This window comes from Eurytemora carolleeae, unplaced genomic scaffold (assembly GCF_000591075.1).
Source record: "Eurytemora carolleeae unplaced genomic scaffold, Eaff_2.0 scaffold302, whole genome shotgun sequence".
Classification (NCBI taxonomy): domain Eukaryota; kingdom Metazoa; phylum Arthropoda; class Copepoda; order Calanoida; family Temoridae; genus Eurytemora; species Eurytemora carolleeae.
In genome coordinates this window covers 183,942-193,938 of record NW_019396574.1, presented here as the reverse complement: position 1 = coordinate 193,938, position 9,997 = coordinate 183,942, and the positions used below count along the sequence as shown (strand labels likewise).

The 9,997-nt window shown below is 32.1% G+C and overlaps 1 long non-coding RNA gene across 2 annotated transcripts; it reads right to left on the bottom strand.

The window, feature by feature from the left end:
- Positions 1-5,280: 5,280 nt before the first annotated feature.
- On the bottom strand, positions 5,281-7,814 carry LOC111705745 (uncharacterized). 2 transcript variants are annotated; one of them, XR_002766070.1, is made up of 3 exons: positions 7,726-7,814; positions 7,186-7,408; positions 5,281-5,489 (listed from the first exon to the last, which is right to left on the bottom strand). It is a non-coding gene; the product is annotated as an uncharacterized LOC111705745 (long non-coding RNA). The 2 variants fall into 2 exon arrangements; XR_002766071.1 differs by lacking the exon at positions 5,281-5,489 and adding an exon at positions 5,609-5,891.
- Between the last annotated feature and the right edge of the window lie 2,183 nt (positions 7,815-9,997).

Here is a 9,997-nt window from a genome sequence, read left to right as displayed (position 1 = left end):
GTAAAACGGAAATTTTTCCGGTTTACGTGACGTAAACCGGAAAATTTCCGGTTTCCATTTATACCGGAATTATCCCGGAATTCCGGTTTACGCAACAAATTTCCGGATCATTCCATTTCCAAAATGGAAATTTTTTTCCGGAAAAATGGAAACCCTAGTTGTTACCCTCTCATCAGTAATGGCGAGAGCTGAAAAAGTAGAAAAATTATCAAAAGCAACTCTTATTATTTTTTAATTACATACATGGTACTTTTCATTATTTATGAATATCCACAAAACCCCACTACCTTGCAATTTTTTTGCTTGCCCGTTGGTTTAAAATTTGCAATTATTCTGACACTGATGAGCAAAAAGTGTGCAAAACTGACTGGCAGATATGTTACTTCTGGGCATGGTTTAATTGCATACAGCGGATGTAGAAATTTTGCACGGAATTCGCAAAATTTTGGAAATTTAGTTGATTGATATGAGAAATTTTTAGATTATGGATTTCATATTTTCAAAAAAATAATATTTTTCGTATTTTCATCTTTTTTTTCTTTCTTCTAAGTATTGTTTTTCTATTGCAAAAGTCGAAATGAATTAAGTTTGATAAATGTTGCGAATGTATAGTGCAAAAACATTTTATGCTTGGTTTTAGCACAGGGTAACAATGCAAAGAGGTAATACCCGGTAATAAACAGTGTTTAGGGAAGAGGGAGGAGGAGTCGGGGGGATGGAGTCGGGGGGAGGGAGGGGGAAGGGGTTAATTACCAGGGGGGGATTGTTTAAATGAAATGTGATTAGACGGTTACAATGCAGAGGAGTATCTTTTATAATATATGTACAGTACTGAGCATCATTCAACTCTACTTCAGTCTCCAATCCATTCCTACAAACTCCAATCCATCTTTCTACACTCCAATCCATCCCTCCACACTCCAATCCATCCTACTATACTCCAAACAGCCCCTCTAAACTCCAATCCCTTCCACAATCCAATTACATACTCCACTTTTTTCTCTCCACACTTCAATTATTCTTTCCATGCACCCTTCTTAGAACTTCCAACTCCATCTATTTATATTTTCTGTCTCAATATCCATCTACTATATTTTCTATCTCAATATCCATCTATGTTCTACCCTATCTATCAGTTAAGACAGCTATATTAGTTTAAGAGTGTATACTGTATATTGTGCAACTGCTAAATGTCCCAAAAACTTATAATTTACAAAATCTGCACTTTTAAACATTCTAAACTCACATTTAAAAAAGCTTAGGGCACCTTTACCCCCTACAGGGGGTCTGTCTGCAGCTGCACAGACCCCTAATATACCCCTAAACCATCTCCTGTCTTTTGCTGTAATATTTCAAAAAGTGAACTGGAAAACAGACCCCCCGAAATCCGTGAACTTTTCAGAAATTGTTCAGCTGTTCTCGTGGAGATAATTAACATGTAAGTTTAAGATGACGACAACTCCTTTATTTCTTTCTCCTTTCATGCAGAGTCATAAGTAGATGTCCCTTCAGTGGGTTCATTTTTGAGTAATTTCTTTGCCTTCATTTCAGAATAAAAATGTGGCAAAGAGTAAAAAAATGAAATGTTTTCTTAAATTCTAAACATGTTGTAACGATAGTTTTTCTTTTTTTAGGATAAAGATATCGCAAAGTTTAATAAAAGCTAACTTTAACAAACTTTACCGTAAGACAGTTTTGAAATTGTTTATTTTTGTTTTGAACGATCCAAACCGATTAACAACACTAGTCTTAAGAAATATAAAATTGTGGAAAAAAACAAAAAGTTTTATTTAAAAAGTTACTCTCATCCGAATCACCGATGAAATTAAAATTTGCAAAATTGTTTTGCCTTTACACACAGCGGGGGAGGGCTGGGGGGGGGAGTTTCCTCCTCCCCATCCATACAGTTCCCCTAATTGCCCCCTCAAGTGCCCGCTCTATAAACTTCCTCTGAAAGATTAATTTCGCCATTTTGTGAAAATACAATGGCCGCCATTTTTGAAGAAATTCGGATGAGCACTATAAATTGAGCCATCACGGTTTAATATTGTAGTTAATCGTGTTTTAAAATGCTTTACAGGAAAGAGAGAAGGTTTTAAATTAAAAGTTAGAACGCTTCAGTTGAATAATGTTTCAGCTGGTCAAAAAAATACATTTTTCTCTAGGATTTTTTATTATTTAAAGTTACTTATTTATCCATTTAAATATAATACTGATTATTTAAAAAATTAAAATACATCCTTTTCTTATTTGAATCTGGAAATCTATTGCATGGTAATGGTTTGAAGAAAATCCAACTTAAAAAATTTAACTTTATATTTTTTGATATGATTCAAATTAAGATGAAAAGGGCCAGACCGACCAATTTTGTTGAAGCGACTGTGTGACGTAATTTCAAGCTAGTTTACATTTAACAAGTTCCATGTCCGATTCACCTCTAAAAATTTGATATTATCAATGGTGGTACCAATTTTAAGGTTAAAAATGAAGTTTTTTAGATTTTTAGTTTGAGATTTATTTATAAAATCGCTTTTTCCCCAATTTGTGATTAATCTTCATGTACAACACAATGTTGTTATGTGAGGAATGCAAAATGTGTAAAATTGTTAAGACTTCAAATCCTCAGTTGTTCACTGATAAAACATCATTAATCTTTTTTTAAGGAATAGTGGTATATGAGGTACAGGGTGGGCGGAGAAATATTTAGGGAAAAAATGAAAAAAAATGATTTTGTGACTTGTGAGTATATAACGTGATATATGATGGTTTCAGAAGAGACCTGGTGTTCAAATACGTCAAATATGCTTTTTATCCTCGCCTTGACAAATCGAACCAATTATCACCTGTTTGAGCCAAAATCGATCAAAAATCGTTTCGNAGTCGCATGCCTTTAATTCTCCTCTTCCTTCCGCTCTTTTCAATGCAAATAATTGGCAACAGGCTGTGCTTGCAAAAACCACATTGCACTTGGTAAATTGGGCAAATTTGGGGATATGGTTAGAAGAGGGGTAGAGGATGTACAGATATGGGGGCGGGGGAAAGAAGGGGAAAATGAAAGAAAAGACAAAAAGGGGAATGGGACACCTGCTGTTTATTTCTCACCCATTCTTTTATTCCATTCGTTTTATACAATCAATTATTTATCAAAAAGAAAATTTTTCAAATATATACTCCATTTTGAATTTTGATTTTTTAAGACAAAAGCTCCCGGGAAACATCCGACATATTGAAACCTCCAGGTGGTTTCTATCAAAAAAAAAACTGGGTCAAAACTGTTATTCAAAAAATATTATCATAACTTTATGGGTGGAGACAAAAAAAATCTAATTATTTATATATTGAAGATAAGGGGGTTCTTTTAAAGCAAAACAAATATGGAATATTAAAATATTTGTGTAAAGAATGAAATTTTTTGTATCGAGAGTCCGCCCATTTTTTAATATATGTCGTGTGAAAAGTTTAAAAGTTTAGAATTTCAGGAAATCCAGGCCAGGGGGGGTCCGTCATAGGACACCCTCCCCCCCCCCAATTTTTATGTCCTTCCCGTCCCCTAATCTTTTACCGTTCATACCCTTCTTTCTTTATATTTTTTTCTTCTATTCTTTTTTATGTTTAGTAATAAACTTAAATAAAAGATTCTTATTGCAAAAAGTTCAGCTTTGTTGTTTTGTTATTTGAAAGTATTTTTTATGTAAAAAAAATTTTCTAATCCCCATATCTTGCAACCTGATTGTGTATACCTTTAATCTATCAAGCTTGGACTGCTAGATCTAATAGAGTTCAAAGTTAAAAACACAAAAAACTTACGAAATTAAGTTGCAAAAATATTAGGATTACCAAATCAGAAATTGTGACAAAAACTAAGTTAGTTCCTTTGAGAAAACCAAATAGGTTTTTTTCTTTTTCTTCTTTATCCCATTTCATAATAGGGTATTCTCCTATTCCGTAGTTCTTGAATGTACATTGTAACAATACAAATTTCTTACATGTCAATCCATCTTGACAAATACGTGGGAAAACTTAAATTATTTAGGAAAAAATCCACCAAAATCAACCAAAATGGAACCAACGTTTTCTTTGGTCAATAAAAACATTTAAGTAACACATATATATATATGAATTATCAGAATTAAACACTTATATATCTAAAAAAACGATATCTTCCATATTATTGCATGATCAGATAAAGAATTCAAGGGTATCGTTGTGTATCGAGCATTTCCACCTTTGCATTGGAGATCAATTGAAATTACGCTTACAGTTCCTGTAAAGTGCTTTTTTGTTTCAGTTTACGTACGAAAAAATTCTCAAATAAAAAGGATTTCCGTTGTTAATATCTATACTTACAATTAATTTTTCATACAACAACTGTTATAAACAATTAAAAGTTTAATTACGGAAAACGGATGGTTTTTATAGATTATAAGATTAAAATTTTGCAAGATAAATAAACGGCCGCGTTGATAGTTTTATCTTTAAAATCAACTTCCTGTAGAAAACTCAACAAAACCTAAGTATGCAGTGTTTTTTGTTAAAACTTCAAATGCTTTTAAAAACCTCATTTCGTCTAACACTAAAAAACCATTTTTTTTAATGCTGGACATTTTGATTAAAACTTCTGTTTACGTAAAATTTAATAGCTTAAAGGTTTACACCATCAGGTTGCAAAGATATAGGGATTAAAAGTAAGAGTTTGAGGCGAGTGTTTAATTTCTCGTATAGCGGATGTTGCTTTTAGAAACAGGAAGACGATCATTAAAAAGGATTAGACGAGTTCTAAAATGGACTGATAGATTTTGGCCGCCCAGCTTTTGTTTCTCGTGGTATTTTTTAATTTAAATTTTCCAAGAAATTCTTCTTCAAAGTGTTTTTAGAGAAAGAATTGTTTACTGATAGACTGATGGCAGGCCGGGGGGTCTAAAAAGGGTTAATTCACGGCAAAAGGTAAAAATATAAAGGGTGGGGGGGGGGGAAAGTGGTTATTTGTTAAATCCTTAAACTATTTTTATATACTTTCTGTATAAATATGCAACATCAAGAACACTGCTTTTTTATCTAATCGGTTAACATTTCAGTTCAATATCATTAAATTGCTTTTTTTTATTATTTTATTCTTGATTTATTATATCATCTTTGTAGTGAAGAATACCAAATACTCTCATACTTTATTATTTTTATTTCTTTTCTTCAAAAACTATCAAAGACTTTAACTGCAACCAATAAAATATAAAGAGAGTATTTGAAGTAAAGAAATAAAATGCATCTAAATTAAGATTTCTATCTAAATATGTAAAAAGGTGTGAATGGGGTTTAAGTTTTGCATAAAAGAAAAGCCCTAGAATAAAACCTTAAAACAAATGCAACGGAAATAAAAACTATAGATTATAGATAAATATATAAATACAAGCATAATTTTTTTTTGTAATCATCCAGGATTATAAAACAAATTGCATTTATTATAAACACAGGGGCTTCCATTCTCACAATCCCTAATAAACAAAACAAAAACTTTTAAAGTTTTATAAGTTTTGTAAAACATTTATTTATTTGAAGTCTGTGTAAACTAAACTTTTAAAATTCTAGCAAAAAATAAAAAATAAAAGAATTCAGTTTTAAAGTGTGTCCAATCAAAAACGATATTTCTCAAAATTGTTATGAAAAATTATATTTTGATGTTTGTACAATGTAAAAAGGAATAATATCATGGTTTTACTCTTTTAGTAAGTATCAGTAATGTTTTTCACATATCAAGCTGGGCGTAAATCACTTTTTAAATGTACTTTCAATAAAAAATGGTTTAGCCAATCATGGAGCGGACTTGATCCATATTGCAGTACGGCAATAAGGCCAGGCCGGTACGAATTTAGTAGAGCAGTCCCATCCCTGATTGTCTAGTGTTAATCAAGGTGTGTTAAGTATATATATTCAGAACTTTTTTTAATATAAAAATATATTTATGTTGAGTTGAGGGAGGGAGGGGTGGCTGCTCCATAGAGAATAGAATATATAGAGAGGAATTAAAAGAATCTCTCGGTATGAATTTTTTCAGTCCCTTTCAGCCAGAAAGGGAGTTCAAAGTGTACAAATCATGTAAATGTTCACAAATTATATGCAGTAGAGTACATTAATACAGTATGTTGCCTATACTATCCATTTCAATTTCGAATTTTTTAAACTGTAAATTTTATAAAACGTCCTTTAAATAGGGTACTTTATAACCGAAAATTGAAAAAAATTTCTCTGCTACCCCTTTTTTACTGTCTTTGTTCAGATATTTGCGGGGGGAAAAATCGCAAATTTCAGTCCAAGTAGCCTGTGGCGATCATATTATAGTATTGATTATTGGTAAATGTAAAAAAATGTTTGTTTTTAGCTAGATATAGGTTTCATTAGAGCTGGTCTAATAGATCTAAACATCTTTATGAGTTATCTAATTTCCAAGTTTTTTCATCAACTGTTTGCCTAAAAAATCTTTAATTAATTGGTGTCTTAAAAAATGCGTTTTTACTCAACAACAGTCACAAAATAAAAATTGTTCTATATCAAATTTAGAGCCTGTTAGATGGCGCACACTGTACCAAAAATTATCAAATTTTTGAGATATCTGAGGAAAACTATGTTTTTTCTTAGTTTTCCTCAGATATCTCAATAACTTGATGATTTTTGGTACAGTGCGGGCCATGTAGAAGGCTCTAAATTTGAAATAGAACAATTCTTATTTTGTGACTGTTGTTGAGTAAAAACGCATTTTTCAATGGCACCAATCAATTGAAGATTTTTTTTTAAGCGAATCAATGAAATTTTCTGAAAAAATTTGGAAAATTGAGTTTTTGTAACAAATTCTGATTTTCCAATACCCATATTTTTTCCACCTGATTGTGTAAACCTTTGATATTTCAAACTTAGATTCATTTATCTAACAGAATTCATAGTTTGAAATATCTAAGGTCTACGGCATTGGATTACAAAGATATAGAGATTAGAAAATCATAGTTTGTGACAAAGACTCAATTCCTTTGGAAGAAAAAAAATTTGGGAGCAAATTCAAAACCCTGAGAGCAGCCACCCCTCCCTCGTTGAGGCAATTACAAGCAAATTTTTAAGAAGACTAGCTGTCATTTTTTCTAATTCCATTTTTAATGTATTTTCAAAATTATTTGTTTAAAATGAAAAGTTGAATATTACCGGTCATCTGTACATGTTGAACGTGAAGTCAAAATGAAGGCGTCATCCATGATTTTATTTTCATAATAAAATGTCGTTTTTTCTTCGTTTCTTGTATTTCCTTTCCTTTTCATATGCTTCTTTCTATTCCTTTTCTTATACTTCTGTTTTCCATTATCTTTCCTTTCCATCACTTTCTTGATGTTCGCTGGTGTATTCAGATTTGTAACCTTATTTCCATGCTCTATCAAGAAAATCAAGGTAATTTTTATGGAATTTTTAAGTTTTTAATATCGAAGTACAATACAAGATCTTAAAACAAGAAAATTGGGTTAAGACAAACTCCTGAAGAAAAAAATAATTTTGAATAAATTATTTAAATTTTTCATTTCATTCTAGGGTTTGCCTTTTGTTTTTAAGCAGGCTGCAAAAGAGGCCAAGCTCTGCGGTTATTAGAGCGGGCGAGAGGGTATATACTAAATAGGTGATCGACCAAAAAATTCAAAAGTGTTCACGTTTTGCCTCTTCAGAAGTTAGTTTTCGGGATTTTTTAATGAATACCTTTAATATATCCTACTCCAGTAAACTTATCTCCTATTACTTGTATTCCACGCTTAGTTCGTAGCTTGGAATTCACATCAGCTAACTAGAATTAAGGTGTTATTAAGGATGTCCTAATTAACACGGGAATTCATGGACGACTTTTATTTTGTCTTCGATCCATGCGACATAAACACAATTATTGCAGTAATAGATTAATTAAAATAACAGATACGACACTAGATGTCGTCTTTTCAATATTTAGGGGGTTTTTCGTTCATAAAAACCCTAAGGCAGAGGCTTAAAGGAGTTACGCGCAGTCGGCGTAATATAGAATCTCTTCCTGTCTTATAATTCTATGCCAAGTGCGTAACTTCTTTGGGCTTCTGCCACAGGGTTATTGTGAACGAAAAATCCATTAATCTTGAAAAGACGACATCTAATGTCCTATCTGTTATTTTAATTAATCTACGGTGGTAGTCGATTATATCAATATAATAAAGACGACTTTCGATTTTGATTTTGATTTATATTCAGCTTTAAACAGCATGAATAAACAAAACATGAAAACAAAGAAACAAACAAACAAAGATTACTACTTTTTTATATATATAGACTATTCACAAATACAAGAGAACCAGAAAACTGTGGAATATGAAGACAACGTTAGAGCATTAACTGTATTTGATGTTGTAACAAAGCAAACAGTTTTTCTATTAACATCAAATCACTTATTTAGTTCTTTCTACTCCATAGTTTTCTGGCTCTCACTGTAACAAGCCAGAAATACTTTCACAACATTCCTTTTTTTTAAAGGGAGTGTCTGGCTAGACATTGTAGTCGAGCTGAGAGTGCAATATTGTAGAGAAATTTTTCAGAATCACAAAATTACGCAGGCGTACCGCGCCACAACCTGCCTCGGGGCGAGCCACATCAAACTAACCAGGAGGCGAAGTCTGTCTCTGGTAGAAATAGTTACTGTTGAAGAGACTGTCTCTGGTAGAAATAGTTACTGTTAAAGAGACTGTCTCTGGTAGAAATAGTTACTGTTAAAGAGACTGTCTCTGGTAGAAATAGTTACTGTTAAAGAGACTGTCTCCGGTTGAAATAGTTACTGTTAAAGAGACAGTCTCCGGTTGAAATAGTTACTGTTAAAGGTACTGTCTCCGGTATAAATAGTTACTGTTAAAGGGACTGTCTCTGATAGAAATAGTTACCGTTAAAGAGACTGTCTCTGGTAGAAATAGTTAATGTTAAAGAGACTGTCTCCGGTTGAAATAGTTACTGTTAAAGAGACTGTCTCAGGTAGAAATAGTTACTGTTAATGAGACTGTCTCCGGTATAAATAGTTACTATTAAAGAGACTGTCTCCGGTTGAAATAGTTACCGTTAAAGAGACTGTCTCAGGTTGAAATAGTTACTGTTAAAGAGACTGTCTCCGGTATAAATAGTTACTATTAAAGAGACTGTCTCCGGTTGAAATAGTTACTGTTATTAGACAGTCTCTGGTAGAAATAGTTACTGTTAAAGAGACTGTCACAGGTTGAAATAGTTACTGTTAAAGGGACTGTCTCCGGTAAAAATATTTACTGTTAAAGAGACTGTCTCTGGTAGAAATAGTTAATGTTAAAGAGACTGTCTCTGGTTGAAATAGTTACTGTTAAAGATACTGTCTCCGATAGAAAAAGTTACTGTTAAAGAGACTGTCTCCGGTTGAAATAGTTACTGTTAAAGAGACTGTCTCCGGTAGAAATAGTTACTGTTAAAGAGACTGTCTCCGGTTGAAATAGTTAATGTTAAAGAGACTGTCTCCGGTATAAATAGTTACTGTTACAGGGACTGTCTCTGGTAGAAATAGTTACTGTTAAAGAGAGTGTCTCCGGTTGAAAGTTGAAAGTTCTTTCTTTTGAGTTTAACAATGTAATAACCACACTACTCTGAAATAGGAAGACGACATTAAGACTAACGTTATGACTTTTAAACAGACCCATTTACTTAATATAGTGAGTTAATATGTGTCTAGTAAAACTATTTTCTATGTAACAACATCAAACTTAAGTATTGCTTTAATGTCGTCTTCCTATTTCAGAGTTTTCTGATTATTACTGTATTAAAACAGTTAATTACATGTTAATTGATATTATTTTTTCTTCATATGTAAATATAATATCTTTTGAATCATCTGTAAAAGAAAAAATAAAAAGTTTTTGCAGCAAATTTTGTTTTGCTTTAATACCCCCCCTCCGTGTTTCTGCTTCCTTTTCAATTACTCTATTCGTTCCGTATATATTCA